The sequence below is a fragment of the Castor canadensis genome, chromosome X (assembly GCF_047511655.1).
Source record: "Castor canadensis chromosome X, mCasCan1.hap1v2, whole genome shotgun sequence".
NCBI lineage: Eukaryota > Metazoa > Chordata > Mammalia > Rodentia > Castoridae > Castor > Castor canadensis.
In genome coordinates, this window is record NC_133405.1 from 952,747 (window position 1) to 972,526 (window position 19,780).

Consider the following 19,780-nt stretch of genomic DNA (forward strand, 5'->3'; position numbering starts at 1 on the left):
GAGGCCAGCCTCAAAACACACCATAGATGTAGCGTCGACAAAGAGAATACCTACAGTTGTCCCCAGTTTTCTGTTTCAGTTGATGCATGGTATTTGATCATACGTGTGGGGCACAGTGCAGTAACACCCTTGTAGTACACAGTGTGAGGTCAACAAGTTGTGGCAGTTGGCATTTCCATCTCCCTCCCTCACACACGGTAGGATTGTGGGAAGGGGACGTCTGTGCGTCACTATTTCTGCCATGTGTGCTTGTGTATCATGCAATTGCCCATGGTATGGTGAGCAGTGTTGGTTTTAGAAAAGAAAAACCAGTGAAGCCCAGTGTGTGTGTGTGTGTGTGTGTGTGTGTGTGTCCATGCTCATACATGCCAGGACTCTGGAAAGGAGGAGGCATTGAGCGGGGTTGGTCTGGGGTCAGGAAAGACTGCTTGGTTCCAGACTGTGCTGTACCGTGCACACGCCTTCCCTCCTGCTTCTGGCTGCCCTCCTCTGCCCTGCCCCAGTTCTGTCTTCCTACTGTGCAGTGCAGCTCTCACTTCGGCCTGGTCTCCGTTGGTCTTTACTCCTGCTCCAGTGGTCTTGGGCATGCAGGACAGCAGGAGGTTACCCTTGGGAGAAATTGCCTTAACGTCATGGAGCATCATGCCCAGAGCAAACACTGAGTTTCATGGAGGCTGTTTGTAACTCGTATCATTGTTTTCATCTGAGATGCTTCTCACCTCTTTGTTGAGGTGTTGTGGTTGCGGCCCTGAGACAAGACCACCACTCGCTCAGCATCTGGGGTTTGTATAGTTGTGCTGAAGGTCTGAAGGGCGTCCCTGACTCCAAGTGTCTAGGATCCTGTGGACTGCGGCCTGCCTTTCCTTTGCACTGGGTCAGGAGGTGCTGCCTCCAAACGTGGGTGGATTGAAACAGCCACAGGTTTGGCCCACAGACGCAGTGGGTCAGGAACTAAGAGAGGGCATGGTGGGGACGTATTGTCCATGCTGAGTGATGTCTGTGGCTTCAGTGGGAGGGTCTCTAGCAGAGGAGGGCAAATCATCTGAGGGGACATTCACTCACAGGTCTCCTGCCTGGGTGGTTGGACTCTAAGGCAGAGTCCTGTGGACCAGAGCACCTCCCCACCCGGGGACTCACCACAGAGCTTGTCTTACACACAGCATGGTGGTCCCTGGGACAATCTGACTTCATGTGGGCAGCATGGGGGGGCGGGAGTCTCAGGGCAAGTGCTCCAGGGAGTAATCTAGATGCTCCAGTCCTAATAGATCATATAACAGGACTCCCATTGGCAGAAACAGTCCCTCTGAGTCAAGGGGAGGGGATGCATACCCCGACTCTCACAGGAGTCCCTCAAGGCCATCCTGTAGAAGCACTGGTAGGATGGGCCCATTGTGCCTATCCCTGGAAAGACTCAGTCACGCAGTTGTTATTACCACATGTGCTTGTCTACAAGTGGCCATCAATGCATTCCTTCCCTTCACCTTGGAATGTCCTTTGGGAAGTAAGTTGATGACGTGGATAAAAGCAAGACATACCACCATCCACCTGGGAGTGCTGAAAGGGCACCTGTGCTCTTGGCTTACAAGTCCAGTGATTGGGCCGTGAGGCCAGAATCCGTGTATCCACTGTCTTCTGGTAACAGGAGCGCCTCATTGCAGACTGTGTTATTGAGAAGTGAGAGGAGCCTCTTCAGCTCCATCCAAGGAACAACTCCTCCACCAGTAGGAGTTGGGAATATCATTCCTTCCACTTTGTGTCTTCTTGCTTCTCAGTGGAGATGGCAAGAGGAACCCCAGCCCCATGGCAATGTGCACATTAAGTGAACATGTAAAAATTTAAGGACCGGTGGGTTTCAGTGGGGTGGGGAAGAACATACAGAGTGGATTGAAAATTAAGTCCCCACACAAACATGGTGCTTCCCCAGGGCCTGTCACGTCAGAATTACTCAGGAAGTGTTAGCTGAATGAACAGATGAAGACAAAGACAGTAAAAATGTCGGACCCAGTTGGACACCTGTCAGTCAGATGGGTCTTCTGAATAGTCCCCTCCAACATGGAGGCTTCCTTGCTCAGAAGCACAAGTTGTCACCTGTCAGATAGGTCTTCTGTACAGTCCCCTCCCTTCTTTGCTCGCAACCAAGAAAAACGGTATGGCTCTGCAAGGTGTGGGTAGCAAGCCCCAAGGCGTGGATGAGCTCTCCAGACTTTCTCAGAATGTTCTCTTTGATAAGGACAGGGATGGACAGGTGGCTGGGATTGGTGGAAAGGTGACTGGATGTCAAAAATCACAAATGTAGTTTCAAGGTAGAATAGCTGGACCTAAGCCCAGAAGAGCCTCATATCACTCCTAGATCCAGCTATACTACAGCACAGTGTTTCCTGAGCTCCTTCCATGTGGGAGCTTTGCTGTTTTCTCAGTAAGCCTTGTGCTGCTTTACTCTTAACTCTGAACCTGTATCTTCAATCGTCCGCCTTGCCCAGACACGAACTTCAGAACAGTGATCCAGTATCAAGGGGTTCAGGAAGTATCTCAGTGATGGAGTGTTTGCCAACCATGCACAAGGTACTGGGTAAATCCCAGCAACTCCAAAACAAAGTGGGTGTAGAAGTCATGGTCTGGTGTCTTTGTTTCACCTTCTAACGGTCATGTATCCACAAAGGATACATGCCATGTGGTGTTTATGTACAAGATAGACATAGCTAGGCACATAAATCTGAAATTCAGATGAAATGACAGACATAGCAATGAGGAGCTTGGTTGGACCCTGGGGCTGAAACAGAGTAGAAGAATTCTGGTGTTTTATGTTAGCATATTGCACATCCCTCCCCAGCACAACAACAGTCTTAAAGAGGTCACCCTAAATTTCAAGGGTGGCACTTGGTTTGGGTTGGAAGAGAGTGGACTTGGCTCCTGAGAAATAGTGTTTACTTAGATCCACCTTGAGATTCCGTGAAGGACTGACACGAGCACTGGCTTTTGTTCAACTTAACCCAGTACTCTGTCAGGGCAGAAAAGCAGCTATGTGGAAGGTGTTCCTTGAAAACAATAAACAGCCCATTGCCACTTAACACAAGCAAGAGACATGCCATGTGCCTTGCAGGAAAAACTAAAGAGAGAGTTGATCTGGAGAATATGAGCTTTGAAAAGTTCCCGCTTGTAATGGAGACTCTAGAAGGGTAGGTGCGTGCCCAGGGATGGATGGATGGATGCTCAGAAAAGACCTGAGAATACTATAAGCTTTCACCACCAACTGGTATTTAGGCTCAGAGGAAATAGGTAGTGAAGATGATGAAGGTTGACTTTAAACAGACTGGCCAAGCATGGAAAGGGTGTCCCCAGCACAAACACCAATCTACAAAGACCAGATGTTCTCTCTCTCTCTCTCTCTTTCTCCCCCTTTTTTTGAGGTACTTAGGGGTTTGAACATTCACCCTCTCACTTGTTAAGAAGGCACTCTGCCACTTGAAGCATACTCTCAGAACTTTTTCTCTTTAAGTCTTATTTTGGATATGGTCCAGCAATTGTGCTCAGGTCCAGCTTCAGACCGTGATAGCCGTGTAGCGGGGCTCTGAAGAAAGTGCCACCATAATAGGCTTCGTGGTTGCCATGGGGTCTCAGTTATTTTCTGCCTGACCTGGCCTCAAAGTCAGTCTTCTATCTCTGTCTGTAGAATAGTTGGAATTACAGGGGTTTGACCCACATAGAGCCTTTTTATTTTCATTCTTTCAATTTTTGACTCTTGCATTTAAGAAAACCTCTGTGAGCCTGGTGCTAGTGGTCCACACCTGTATCCTAAATACTCAGGAGACAGAGATCAGGAGGATCACAGTTTGAAGCCAGCCTACACAAATAGTTTGTGAGACCCTACCTCAAAAAAAGACCCAAACTGAGGCCAATAGGAGAAGGGGACCAGGAACTAGAGAAAAGGATAGTTTGAGAAGAATTAACTTAGAAGGTAACACACATGCACAGGAAACCAATGCGAGTCAACTCCCTGTATAGCTATCCTATCTCAACTAGCAAAAACCCTTGTTCCTTCCTATTATTGCTTATACTCTCTCTTCAACACAATTAAGAGATAAGGGCAGAATAGTTTCTACCGGGTAGTGAGGGGTAAGGGAGGTAAAGGGGGGGTTAAGGGAGGGGGTGGGAGGAATGGGGGAGAAATAACCCAAACATTGTATGCACATATGAATAAAAGAAACATTTTTTTAAAAAGGGTAGGTAGAGTGGCTCCTGGTTAGGCCTTGAGTTCAAACTCCAGTATCTCTACAAAAAAAAAAAAGAAAGAAAGAAAGAAAGAAAAGGAAATCTGTGAAACCACTAACTGCCCATGAATAAAAAGAGACTCCAGAGACCATATGCCAAGTTCCACCACAGTATAACATTCAAAATATCCACTTTTCAATGAAAAAATCATGAATAATGGAAAGAAGCAAGTAAATATGACCCACTCACAGGAAGAAAGGAATGTAGCAGATATTATTCATGAGGAGGCACAGACATTGGATTTAGTAGACAAGGCCTTAAATTAACTCTCATGAATCTGTTCACAAAGGTATAGGAAGCCTCAATCAAAGGAAATAGGAAGGCAAGAGTACAAAGACTGGAAGAATCAATAATATCAACAATGCAGTACAAGTTGTCAAAAGTAATGAAAGAGAAATTGTAAAGGTAAAAAGTACAATATTGCCATGAATAATTCATTGTAAAGTTTTACTACCAGATTTGAGCACGCAGAGGAAATAACCATCAAACCTGAAGTTAGGTAAATCGAAGTTATTGCGTCTGAGAGGAGAGTGAGAACAAAGAAAATGAACACAGTGTAAGAGACCTGTGGACATTACATAGCAGAAGAACCTGTACATTGTGGGGGGGGTCTCAGAAGGAGAAAACAGAGAAAGGGTAGAAAGGATTTTTGAAGAAATAATGCCCGTCAAACTTCCCAAATGTGATGAGAGACACCACTCTATACACCCAAGCAGCCCAGTGAACTACGAGTAAGATGAACAAAAGAGATCCACACCAACGCACGCTACAATTATTCCATTAAAAGACGAGGCAAGCAACTCGTCACATACATGGGACCCCCAAGAACACTGATTATTCCTTCTCTGAATCCATGGACACTGGAAGGAAGCGGGGTGCCATATTTACACTGCTAATTTTTAGCTACTATACTACATATTTAGCAGTGCTAATTGCTGAGAAATCTTTCTTGAGAGTTACAGAACCCAGCGATCTGGTGACCGTCACATAACACCAGAACTTGTAGCATGATACTACACAACTTGCAGAAAAACTACATGTTTGTCTAACAGTTAGAGGAACTCACCCTGAAGGGTCAAGGTTGATTTGCTGTTCTGGCAAAGGAAAAAACACATGCCCTGGATGAATGATTAAGAACCTGCTCAGCACATAGCCTTCCTGCCATTGTGCCAAATCACCTTTTTCCCCTCCCCATAAAGCCCTTTCATGCACCTGCATTTCCCATGATGATCTTTTCTGGGGTTGATACTCCACCACCCTCTTGTCAGGCTGCCGGCCCTTGAATAAACCCAATGTCCTTCCCACCAACTCTCATCTCCAAAGAATTGGCTTTCCAACAGCAAGCATACAGCATTGGGTCCACTAACATTGAGAGGGGTGGAGCTGCACAGGAGCAGACGTTTTGTGTGGGACTGGAACAAAGTTCAAATTACTTCTAAGTACATTGTCATCAGTAAAAGATGGTCAGGCAATCCTGAGAGTAAACATATGAAAATAAGTAGCAAAGGAAATGTTGAAGGGATCAAAATGACAACTAGGAAATATCCACCTACTACAAAAGTGGGCAGTAATGGGAGCAGTGAGGTTAAAAAAGATATAACACAGAGAAAATGAATAGCAAATGATTAAAGGAAGACCTTCCTCACAACTTGCACCTGTAAATGTAAATGGGAACTCTCGCCAATGAAAAGTCAGAGATTGGCAAAATGGGTTTACAAAAAGACATAACTCAACCATGTAAGGTCCACACAACATGCACTCTAGAGTGATCTAAAGACACAAGAGTTGAAATTTAGAAGATGGAAAAAAGTCTGTTCAGATAATAACCAAAAGACCACTGAAGTGGCTATACCATTATTACATAAAAGTGCTTCAAATCAAATCTTGTTCCAAGGTTTAGTCACTCTTTTTGGTGGCCTCCTTAAGGTCCCTGAAATGCAGGGTCATGTAATCTACAAATAGGAATACTTTGGCTTCTTCCTTTCCTATTTGTATCCAAGTTGTTTCTTTCTCCCTCCTTAATGCTCTGGCTAGGACATCCAGTATTATATGGAATAAGAATGGAATCCTGATTTAGGAAAATGATTTCATTTCCCCATTCAGTTTGATGTTGGGGAGAAGCTTATCACAGCAGTCTTTATTATATTGAGGTATGTTCTCTCTATGCCCAGATTTTTCATGGTTTTCATCAGAAAGGGATGCTGAATTTTTCAGTGTTTGGCTGCATGTACCGAGATGATCCTGTGGGGTTTCTTCTTTATTTCCTTTATGTTCTTGCTGTATTACATTCATTGATTTGTATATGTTCAGTGATGCTTGCATCCCTGGAATGAGACCAACTATGTGTATGATCTTTTTAATGTGCTGTTGAATTCAGTTTGCAAGAATTTTATTGAGAATTTTTGCGTGTTCATCAAAGTCATTGGTCTTTGATATTTCTCTCTCTGTGTGTGTGTGTGTGTGTGTGTGTGTGTGTGTGTGTGTGGTGTCCTTACCTGGTTATGGTTTCACGATGATTCCACATTCACAGAACGAGTTTGGAAGCTTTCCTACCCTTTCTATGTTATGTAGTAGTAGTTTGAGGAACACCGGTGTTAGTTTCTGCTTAAAAGTTTGGTAGATTTAATCAGGGAATCCATCCGGTCCTGGGACTTTCTTCATTGGAAGACACTTTACTGCTGTGTCAGTATCAGTTTGGTGTAGCTGTGTTTATGTGATTTGTATCTTCCTCGTTCAATATTGGTATATCATCTGCATCTAGAAGTTTATCCATTTTTTCTAGATTTTCCCATTGTCTGTTCTATAACTTCTCTGATCAGCCAAATTTCACTGGTATTTATTGTGATATCCCCTTTCTTATGTGTAAATTTGTTAATTGGGTCCTCTCCCACTTTCTTTTGGTTGGTTTGGCTAAGGGTTTGCTAATAATATTTATCTTTTTAAAGAATTAACTCTTTGTTCATTTATTCATATTGGTTTGTTATTCTCCATCTTTTCCCTAAGAGCTTGGGGTGCTTCATGAGGTAATTTATTTGGGAATGCTCTGATTTTAAATGTAAGAGTTCATAGTGTTGATCTTCTTTCTTAGCACTGCCTTTGCAATATAAACCAACTACACACAACACACATACATGATAAACAGCACCCCAAAATAGTAGAATATTGAAAGGAAGGAAGTGAAGGAGGGAGAGAGGGAGGGAAAAGGGAGAGAGGGAGGTAGGGAGGCTCTAAGAAACCCAGCTGTGCTCCTCTCCTGCAGCGGCACCAACATCCTGTAAAAGTTTCTGCCCTGAAACCTCGCCAGCCATGCAAATGGACCCCACCTGCTGGAGACAGAAGGGCCCAACACTACATCCTACTGCTTCAGAATTGTCTCCTGGAGTCCACTGTGCATCCAGTACTCTTCATCACCTGAAATGTCATCTTCTTTATAGAAGCAGCTCAACAGCACTGCTGCCTACTCCATCTCAGCCTCCCACTGCCTGTCCAGACTACTCTGCACACAGGTGCTCTGTGACAAACATAGCGATCATCTGACCTGCCTGCAGTGTTTCCACCGAACTGCATCAACACTTCTGCTTGCACGGCCGTGTGCCCCTCACCTGAGGGGACCCCAGCTTCGACCAGTCAGGCTTGAGATAGTAGATGATGCCGTCCAAGGCTCCAGGCAGCAGCACTCCACGCACCAGCAGCACAACGAGGACCACGTAGGGGAATGTCGCAGTGAAGTACACGATCTGGGGGGCCAGGCTGCTCAGAAGGGCCCTGAGGCTCCCTCCCCATTAAGGCTCCCAGTTGAGCTGGTGGCCACACAGGCCACAAGCCCCATACTGCAGGCATGCCCAGAGCTCAGAAAGGAGGGCAGCCCAAAGCTGCCTATCCCCATTCGATTCCTCAGAGCCAGAGCTCCTCCCTGAAGAAAGCCAGGGGCAAGGCTGGGGTCCAGGGAGCCCCACAGCAATACCAGTCAGCATTCTGACCTGTCTCTACTTGGATTTTGAGACAGGGGATTTAATGTCAGTGCTAGAACTGGCAACTTCTCTATGGTGTTCAGGACCACCACGCCAAAGCCAGCTTACTATAGGACTTCTGCAATTGACTCTTCTACAAAAGCAGTAAATGGGCTGGTAAAAACTGTCAGAATCAACTTGTACAAAATGCCAGAATCTGAGGCAAACTTTACTACCGGCAGGGAAGATTGGGGAAGAAACAAAGTGCTGCCGTGGCAGGGCTTAGTGATAGGGCATGCATTGGGATGGGAGAGGCCTTGGGTTTCAGCAGCAGCAGAAAAAAATAGAAAAGACTATGAAAAGAGACAAAGTAGCTGATTGGCAGCAAGAGAGCATGGTGGCATTTTAAACTGCTCACTGAACAATGCCCCAATACCCAGATCGCCAGTGGGCATGAGGACCACGACCGGCACACCGGGTCAAGGTAGCCCATGCCGGCAACAGCAACATGGTCTTTCATCCCAGTGAATTTTGTCTGTCCGTGGTACCTTTGGCACTGCCTCCGGGAGGGAGAGCAAAAGGGCTGTCATCAGCGTGTGTCATCGGATTCTTGGTGTGGCCCAGGCCAGGAACTTGGGGAGGAGTTGACTACACAGATGCATGAGGGAACGTTGAGGGTGATTAAAACATTCCACATCACAATTGTGGTGGTGGTGACCGACTGTATGCACCTGCCGAACTTCCTTTGCCAGGACACCCAAAACAGGTGATTTTTACCCTAGGTAAATGTGAATAACCTTAGTTAATACAAAAGTAAGTAAAAAAAGGAAGAAAGAACTACATGTGAAGCAGGACGGGGATTCCAGCTCAGGACAACACTCACAACATCACCTCCGCAGTCAGTCAGCCCAGAAAGACGCAGTGAGTGACAGAAGAGGACAGAGGACAAAGAGATGCTTTAAAATATTACCCTGTGGGATTGCAGAAACTAAGCCAAAGGGGTGAAAACAAGGGACTTTTTTCCTGGATGGAATCTCTCAGAAAGGAATAGAATCTACTAGAACCATAACGGGAGTACGAGAAGAGGAAGCGGTGCAGGGGAGTGTTGTAAAATAGGTACTTCTTGCCTAGCCAGCAACAAATAATGCTGATAAAATATGATGGGGGGTCGACCAATGCACGATATGAGCCTAATCAGAGTTGTCACTACAAGTCCCTCCCATCACCCATATATCCTAGTAAAATAGTTTATGATAAGAATATGTTAATGATACACGTATCCCTCTATACAACTATAATATGCTAACAAAAATTAAAAATAAAACAAATACGAATCAACTGGGAAACAAGCTGGGCATTCAGGTGCACACCTGAAAACAAAAACAAAGCCGTGGTGGGGGGGGGGAGAGAGAAGCAGAGCCCACCAAAAAAGAACACAGAAGAGAGGACAGAGAGAGAGAGAGAGAGAGACAGGGACAGAGACAGAGACAGAGGACAGAGGAGAGCCCCCTCAAAAGAAACAAAATGTAGAGGAGAGACAGATAGGCAGAGAGAGAAAGGGAGAGAGAGAGAGAGAGAGAGAGAGAGGGAGAGAGAGGGAGAGAGAGAGAGAGAGAGCCAGAGCCAAGCAGATAGCAGCATTTAGGAGATGAAACTCATATTCACAAAGTGTCCCTGGCTAGAGGTTTCGGGGCAGAGGACTAGAGAGGATTGCTGCAGAGGCAAAGCACCTGAACATCACCAGTGGGTCTCACTGGAGTACTATGCACATCACAGATGAGCACAAACGTGTGAAGGAACTACCTGAGGCCTGAGAAGGAGGCCTGGGGAGAATGACAGGTAACTCTGCCCTGGCCGCAAGCAGGCCAGGGACCAGCAGCTGTTGCCCCACCCCCAAGACAGAAAGCCTCACCATTGGAGAGGCATGGGGCAAAGTAATCAGAAGGGTCGTGCCTCAGTGGTGAGAAAGAAGTTCTCCTACACCAAGAGCTGCTCTGATCCCACCTGGCTCATCCTCAAAGCAGGACAACAACTCAAGAAAGCATCAAACCCCTTCTAAGCTCCTCAACAGCATCCTAGAACACAGCTCATGTCTCCACCTAAGGGTACAGAAATACCCAGGGTGACTGTCAAGGAAAGAGGCAGAATGACATCCAACCAAAGCTACCGGGAGTACACAGCAGCAGGAAAATGTAGCTCATAGCAGGGAGGGAAGTGGATGAATGAAAGGCATCCACATTGCAAAGGAAGAAAAAAACCTGCCTTTGTTTACATTCGTGATCATCTGTGTGGAAGATCTGATAGAAACTACAAAACAGCTACCCAGATTAGCGAGCTCACAGAATGTTCACAGGGCACTAAATCTTTTAGAGAGAGAGGTCTTACTGGAAGGACAGACGCAAATTAAAAATAGCAGGCCTAATTCTCCCCCCACCCGCCCCCACCCCCACCAGCATTCCTTAAGAGAGCTTGAAGGTTCTTTTCTGGTCTCTGAAAAACAATGTAAATAGTTTTCAAAGCCACAAAAAGCCTCTTGCCAGCTTTATGACCCAGGAAGGTCTTTTTCCAGGACCCAGGAACCATTTCTTTGAAATGTAAACAGTGGGAAAGACAGTGCTCCTATCTCCCAGTTTCTCCCTAACTTCAGTGGGCATTGTGGCCCCAAGGGGTGAAACTAGCCCCTGTCCTGAAGTTGTGAGTTTAGATTTCCTTGGGATAAAGCCAACTGTATCAGTTTGCTCAGGTGGCCATAACAAAATACTGCAGACCAGTTGGCTTAAACAACAGAGATTTCCTTTCTCAAAGTTTGGGGTGGAAAGGTGGGGGGCTACAGGTCCATGATGCAGGGTGCCGTTGAATTCAGTTTCTGGTGAGCCCTCGCCTCCAGGCTTACTGTCAGCCGCCTTCTGGCCATGTCCTCTCCTCAGAGCATGTGCACTCAGAGCGCATCAGCGCTCTCGGCATCTTTTCCTGGGAGGATGACGATCATATTGGGTCAGAGTTCCAAACTTAGGACCCCATTTAACCTTAATTATTCGCTGAGAGGCCCCATCTCCACAGATGCAGCCACACTGACGGTTATTACTTGAGCGTATAAATTTGGGAACAGGACACGAACATTTAGTCCTTGATACCAATTCACAGCTACATAAGACCACCCCGATTACCAAGTAAATTTAAGATGCACTATGTGTGAGCGATGGCGTTGTCAGGCTGTCCTTCCTGAGGACCGGTTATTTTTCTTGAGAGCACACATGGAACGAGTTGTGTCTGCTTGGCTATATAAAAGGGTGAGTGAGAGGTCTTTTGGGCCTCTTTGCAGTCCCTCAGCAGACCCCTGTCATGAGCATGACATTCTAGTGCACTGCTCACTCCATAATAAAACTGTTTTCTACATATGTGCAGAGGCTTTCTGGCTGTGGTGGCAGGTGACTTTAATTTTGTTTTCCCAACACTCCCCGAAGACACTTTACCCATTGCCCCAACAAAACTTTTCTTCACTGATCTGAACAGGGACAGTGAGCCACAGTATCTTTGTTCTAGAGTTTCTGGACTGGTTGTTCTTCCCAGGCAAACTAAGTGTTTTGTTGTCGTCATTGTTTTTAATGATAAATAGATGTAGCAGTGACAAAGATGTGAGGAGACCAGCATTCTGGTGGCAGGGCACAGTTTGTGGAGAGCAATTTGCAGTGTAGGTCCGAAGCCCAACAACTAGGAAAGCAAGTGAAAGTAATTGTGTGTTGTGGAGTCCGCGTTAAGCCAACAACCATTCGTGCAGAGACATATATGCAGGAATTCTTAGGAACCTCGTGGAAGACCGAGCTTGGGGGGCGGAGGGGGTGGCGAAGAGGCAGGTTGCTACTGAACACAGTTTAAGTGCTCAACAATTACATCGTAGTATATCATCCTTCTGCTTTCTTTTCCTTTTGGAGGCAGGGTCTCCCTATGCAACCCAGCCCAGACTGGCCTGGAACTCACACAAATCCTCCTGCCTCAGCTTCCTGACGCTGACACTACAGGTGCGGGTCAGCCACCGCGCCGTGACGTAACATCTTTTTTGCATCCCTTCCCTAACACGTTTTTGAAGATGGTCTGTCGAAAGAGATCAAAGTCGTATATTGCACGGAGAAATTTCAGGAGAAGGCTGATGTAAACCGAAACCTTTCATGCCTATGTGATCGCTATACATTTCCGGTATGACTACAACTTTAAAAGTACAAATATTTTTCCACCTGTTGATGGATCGGTGTTGCAGAACTTGGCCCAGTTGATTTTCAGCTTCTTCCATTTTTCAAAACTGTCCTCAGTTTCCTCGTAGTACTTCGCTATCTGAATCCCAGACTGGCTCCTAAAACCAACAAAGGGGGCGGGGGAATCTGAAGGAGCAATGGCTGAAAAGAAACTCAGACACAGAATGTAGTTCCGGTTCACCTTCTGTCAACACGTTTACACACTCGAGGGCCAGTGCAGAGAGACAATTACCGCCACCCCGCATACAGTGGTGACTACTGCCGGAATCAGTGCCCTAGGGAAGCAAGTACTGCATAAGGTCAGAGGATGCAGGATGAGAACTCAACCCCGTTTTCTAGATTGAGGCTTGTGCAAAATCGGGGCACAAACGCTGCGGGTCCTTGCACCACCATGGAAAGCTGGTTGAGCAAGCAGGTGACAGAAATCTGGAAGAGGCTGGAGTTTTCAGCAGTTAATCGTCTAAAGGTGAGGGGAAGAAAAGGAAGACTTCACCCCAAGTTGCTAACTCCTCGCCCTCTGCGGCCCTCCCCTGTGTAGCCCGCAGACCTACTCCTTCCAGGGCTGGCTTGATCGCCCTGGTCCGGCCTGCTCCAACAGGCCCAGCACACCACAGCTTGCTGAGACTAACCCGTGGGCATCTCCACGTGTCTGCTAGAACACCCCCTCAGGCAGAAGCTCGCCCAGCCGCCCGCTGCCCTCATCCAGCCTGGCTCCTGCTAGAACTTACATGCCCAGGTCACTGCAGAGCATGTGAACTCCCTCTGGACCGCCCCTGCTAGGGGCTCCACAGCTGGGGTCAGGGACCTGCAGGTGATCTCTTTATCCATGAAGGCCAAGAAAGGCACCGAGAGGCCGCTGTTGGAAATGCAGTTTCGGCAACTTTGTGACCCAGCCTTCTTCTTCCTCCCAGGCCATACTTAGGCTACCCAAAGTCCCTCAGGCCCTGTCGCCTACAGCAGCCCGTCCCATCGGAAAGGACGCCCCCCCCACACCCTGTGTTAGGGTGCTTCCACAAGGCCCCTCAGTTTCCTCTCTCCTTCTTCTGTTTCCTCAGGCTGTACCTCTGCTGGACCCTTCAACCTCTCCCTACACATAACAGGCCACCACCTTCAGACTCTGCCCCTATCTTTGGGAAGAGTACAAGTGCAGCACTTGACTTCATTCTGCTGTGGATGAAGACAACAGGGTGGCACCTCTGACCCCCTCAATAGCACAGCATCCTAGGCAGCAGCAGTGGCCTTCAGCAAAGGGAAGAAATGGGAGAGGAGGGGAAGAGAGAGGGAAGGGGAGGGGAGGAGAAAGGCAAGGGAAAGGGAAAAGGAAGGGAAGGGAAGGGGAAAAAGGAAAGGGAAGTGAAGGCATCACATGGCCATTGTGAGATGTAGGCTAGAGTGGTTAGCACTGGCTACAGGGAACTAGTCCTATGGTATATACCCCCTTTCAGGGGGTGGTCCAGAACCAAAGATTGGCTGGTGCAGGGATAGGAAATCCCAGCGTCCTCATCTCAGTTTGGGACTACCATGACTGTAAGGTTCCTGAGTTCCAAGAAGGATTGGCCGAGGCCCTGCCAGCAAGGACCTTATGTCTTACCGTCTACCCTTGCTCGCTTCCTTCTGGCGAGTTTCTTCTGAGCACACACTTCAATAACCATTCGGCTTGACACTGTGTGTTTTGAAGGAACATGGAATGCCATGGTGGACAATTTAAAAAATACAGTGATTTTGCTCTCTGTCCCCAGTTCCTGACACAGAACTCCTAAAGTCCTTGAAACTTCCTGACTTATCACTAGGGCTGCTACATGCATCTTTTCTTCCACTAGTTTGTCTTTGACTCCCACCCCTGACCCAGAGCTCCTACTCTCTTGAGATTTCTTGGAGCATCTTGTGTCCTAATGGGGTAGTACTTGGTGGGCTCCTGGACGGGGTCTGGTCATCGGGAAGACCACGACATTATTAAAGGCTTGGAACATTCATCCCCTCCCCTCATCCTCTGCAGAGCAGAGAGGGGCCAATCAATCATGCCTACATGATGAGGACTTCCCCCAAACTCCAGAACTATGGGGTCGGAAGAGCTTCTGCGTTTTTGAAGTGCTTGGAGAAGGCAAGGAAGCTCTGGACCCCTTCCCCTAGGGCCTTGCCCTATGCACCCCCTCATTGGGCCGCTCTGTATCCTGTGTAAAATCCTTTAGAATGCCTCGGTAATTGTAAGTACAGATGCTCCTGTACTTTTGATGAGATATGCCCTGAGAAGCGCATCATCATAAGTTAAAGATATTGTAATTCAAAAATGCATTCAATACACCTAACCTACTGAACATCGCAACTTAGCAGCATGTTACACTGTAGAGTGTTGTTGCTCCCCCTCCTGGATGGCAAGAGTAGCCAGAGGCTGCAGCTCACTGTCACAGAGCACCCTACATATTGCTAGTCTGGGAAAGGATTCAGATTTAAAACTCAAGGCAAGGTCTGTATCGATTGCATATCGCTTTTGCACCATCCGAAAGTCAAAAATTGTAATTCGAGCCATGGTAAGTCGGGGACCATCCCTGAGTTCTGTGAGCCATCCTAGCAAATGATAGACTCCAAGAGGGGCCCATGGAAACTCCCCACTTAATAGCCAGTTAGTCAGAAGTACTTGGGGAGCCTGGACTTGCCATCGGTGTCTGAAGTGGGGGTGTGTGGGAGGGGTGCAAAGGTCTGACGGACTGGGCCCTTAACCTTGGCACTCTGACTCTCAGTGCACATAGATAATTGCAGAACTGAATTCAATTATAGAAAACCTAGCTGGCATTTAAAAATTACAGGATGTTGAGGGGGCGTGGAGAGGGGGGGATCCCACTCAATTTGCTCACAGAGCTCTTCTGTACTGAGAATGCACAGTAGCACACAACTGCTTGTTAGTTGGGGTTTTTTCCCATTACACAGAGCCCACTCTAAGAGAGCCGAAGACCTTACTTCTTACTTACTTGAGAGAAATCGAAGCTATCAGAAGAGCCTCCCACCTGTCCTTACCATCAAAACCTCTAATCTACCTGTTCTTGAACAATACACTCTGCCTACTCTCCTGGGCAGTGTGCATGACTCTCCCGGGCACCTGCCAAAAGGGTTGGGCCATGTCCTCTCTCACCAACTCAAGTAGTTCCCTCCTGAAACTCTGTCCTCTCCGCCCTCCATAATTAGTTTTCCTTCTTAACTGAATCATTCCCACTAACATACAAACATACTGTTATTTTTCCACGTTAGGGAAACGAAAACCGTATTCTATCCTTAACCACACAACCCCCGCCCCTACCAAAGTCTGTTCTTACGGTTTCCACTTCCTGTACTGCAGTTCTCCCTTGAAACTGCAATGGTTCCACGTGGCTCATACCCCTGGTGTTGCACTGCTGCCATACCTGTCAAGGCTGCCAACGATCTACATCCTGCTTAATCCAATGACCAATTTTTCCTTTCTTATTATTCTCACCCTCCAAGCAGACTCTGGCATAGCAGGTCACTTCTTCTGGAAGCGTCGTTTTCCAACTTGGCTACCAGACCACGACGCTGACCTAGGTTTCCTCCTCCTTTGCTTTATTTTTTAAATTTTTTATTCATATATTCATATGTGCGTACATTGTTTGGGCCATTTCTCCCCCCTGCCCCCTCCCCGTCTCTCCCCCCCCACCCCCACCATCCCGCTTCCAGGCAGAACCTGTTCTGCCCTTTTCTCCAATTTTGCTGAAGAGAAGACATAAGCAATTAAGAAGAAAGACAAAGCGTTTTTGCTAGTTGAGATAAGGATAGCTACACAGAGAGTCCTACCATTGCTTCCGTGTACAAGTGTGTTACAACCCGAATTGATTCATCTCTACCTGACCTCTTCACTACTTCCCGGTCACCTTCTCATATCAACCTCTGTCGCTTTAAGGTTACTGTATTAGCTCCTCTGCAGTGGGGACATCAGATGCTTGCATGTTTTAGGTTTCCTACCTATCCCCATACCTCCCATGTGTGCTCTCCCCTTAGCGTGTGACCCAAGTCCACCCACATTGCTGCATTTGCCCTAGATCTAAAGTCCGCATATGAGGGAGAACATATGATTTTTGGTCTTCTGAGCCTGGCTGACCTCACTCAGAATGATGTTCTCCAGTTCCATCCATTTACTTGCAAATGATAAGATTTCATTCTTCTTCATGGCTGAGTAAAACTCCATTGCATATAAATACCACATTTTCTTAATCCATTCGTCAGTAGTGGGGCATCTTGGCTGTTTCCATAACTTGACTATTGTGAATAGCGCTGCAATAAACATGGGTGTGCAGGTGCCTCTGAAGTAACCTGTGTCGCATTCCTTTGGGTATATCCCCAGGAGTGGGATTGCTGGATCATATGGCAGGTCTATATTTACATTTTTAAGAAGCCTCCATATTTTTTTCCAGAGTGGTTGCACTAGCTTGCATTCCCACCAGCAGTGGTTGAGGGTTCTTTTTTCTCCACATCCTCACCAACACCTGTTGGTGGTGGTGTTTTTGATGATGGCTATTCTAACAGGGGTGAGATGGAATCTTAGTGTACTTTTGATTTGCATTTCCTTTATGGCTAGAGATGGTGAGCATTTTCTCATGTGTTTTTTGGCCATTTGAATTTCTTCCTTTGAGAAAGTTCTGTTTAGTTCACTTGCTCATTTCTTTTCTGGTTCATTGATTTTGGGAGAGTTTAGTTTTTTTAAGTTCCCTGTATATTCTGGTTATCAGTCCTTTGTCTGATGTGTAGCTGGCAAATATTTTCTCCCACTCTGTGGGTGGTCTCTTCAGTTTAGACACCATTTCTTTTGTTGTGCAGAAGCTTTTTAATTTTATGTAGCCCCATTTGTCCATCCTTTCTCTTAGTTGCTGAGCTGCTGGGGTTCTATTGAGGAAGTCCTTGCCTATACCTATTACTTCCAGGGTATTCCCTGCTCATTCCTGTACTAACTTCAGAGTTTCGGGTCTGATATTAAGGTCCTTGATCCATTTTGAGTTGATACTAGTACAGGGTGACAGACATGGATCTAGTTTCAGTTTTTTGTAGACGGATAGCCACTTTTCCCAGCAGCATTTGTTGAATGGGCTGCCTTTTCTCCATCGTATTTTTTTGGCGCCTTTGTCAAAAATAAGGTGAGCATAGCTGTGTGGATTCATATCCAGGTCCTCTACTCTGTTCCACTGGCCTTCGTGTCTGTTTTTGTGCCAGTACCATGCTGTTTTTATTGATATTGCTTTGTAATATGGTTTGAAGTCGGGCATTGTGATACTTCCAGCATTTCTTTTTGCTGAGTATGGCCTTGGCTATTCTCCATCTCTCGTGTTTCCAAATGAACTGAGGGTAGAGTTTTCAATCTCTGTGATGAATGTCATTGGGATTTTGATGGGAACTGCATTAAACATGTAGATTGCTGTTGGTAGTATAGCCATTTTTACTATGTTGATTCTACCAATCCGTGAGCACGGGAGATCTCTCCACCTTCTATAGTCTTCCTCGATCTCTTTCTTCAGGGGTTTGTAGTTCTCCTTGTAGAGGCCATTCACATCCTTTGTTTTTTTTTTTTTTTTTCATTTTTCTTTTATTATTCATATGTGCATACAAGGCTTGGTTCATTTCTCCCCCCTGCCCCCACCCCCTCCCTTACCACCCACTCCACCCCCTCCCGCTCCCCCCCTCAATACCCAGCAGAAACTATTTTGCCCTTATCTCTAATTTTGTTGTAGAGAGAGTATAAGCAATAATAGGAAGGAACAAGGGGTTTTGCTGGTTGAGATAAGGATAGCTATACAGGGCATTGACTCACATTGATTTCCTGTGTGCATTCACATCCTTTGTTAAGTTTGATTTTCTTTGAGGCTATTGTAAATGGAATTTTTCCATATATTCTTTCTCAGTTTGTTCGTTATTGGTGTATAGAAAAGCTAATGATTTTTGTAAGTTGATTTTGTATCCTGCCAGCTGTTTATGGTGTCTAGGAGTTTTGGGGTAGAGTTTTTTGGGTCTTTAAGGTATAGGATCATGTCATCTGCAAATAGGGATATTTTGACAGTTTCTTTACCTATTTGTATTCCTTTTATTTCTTCTTCTTGCCTGATTGCTCTGGCTAGGAATTCCAGTACTATGTGGAATAGGAGTGGGGATAGTGGGCATCCTTGTCTCCTTCCTGATTTTAGGGGAAATGGTTTCAGTTTTTCACCATTAAGTATGATGTTGGCTGTAGGTTTGTCATATATAGCTTTTATAATGTTGAGGAACTTTCCTTCTATTCCTAGTTTTCTTAGAGCTTTTATCATGAAGTGGTGTTGGATCTTGTCAAAGGCTTTTTCTGTATCTATTGAGATGATCAAGTGGTTTGTGTCTTTGCTTGTATTAATGTGGTGTATTACATTTATAGATTTGCCTATGTTGAACCACCCCTGTATCTCTGGGATGCCGGTCGTGGTGAAAGATCTTTCTGATGTGTTGCTGGATTCGGTTTGCCATTATTTTATTGAGGATTTTTGCATCAATGTTCATTAAGGAGATTGGCCTATAGTTCTCCTTTTTGGAGGTGTCTTTGTCTAGTTTTGAGATGAGTATAATACTAGCTTCTTAGAATGAGTTAGGCAGTGTTTCTTCCCTTTCTATTTCAAGAAACAGTTTAAGGAGGGTTGGTATCAGTTCTTCTTTAAAGGTCTGATAGAATTCAGCAGAGAATCCATCAAGTCCTGGACTTTTCTTTTTTGGGAGACTCTTGATTGCTGCTTCAATTTCACTTAGTGTTATTGATCTATTCAGGTGATTAATGTCCTCTTGGTTCAATTTTGGATGATCATATGTATCTAGAAATCTGTCCATTTCTTCAAGATTTTTCAAATTTATTAGAATATAGGATCTCAAAGTAGTCTCTGATGATTTCCTGGATTTCTGTGGTGTTTGTTGTTATCTCCCCTTTTGCCTTTCTGATTTTACTGATTTGGGTTTTTTCCTCTCCTCCTTTTAGTCAGGATTGCCAGAGTTCTGTCAATCTTGTTTATTTTTTTTCAAAGAACCAGCTTTTTGTTTTGTTGATTCTTTGTATGTTTTTTTGTTTGTTTGTTTGTTTCTATTTCATTGATTTTGGCCCATATTTTTATTATTTCTCTCCTTCTGCTTGTTTTGGGATTTGCTTTTTCTTGTTTTTCTAGGAGTTTGAGATGTAGCATTAAGTCATTGATTGGAGATCTTTCTGTCCTTTTAATATATGCACTCATGGCTGTAAACTTTCCTCTTAGGAGTGCCTTTGCTGTGTCCCATAGGTTCTAGTAGGTCGTGTTTTCATTTTCATTA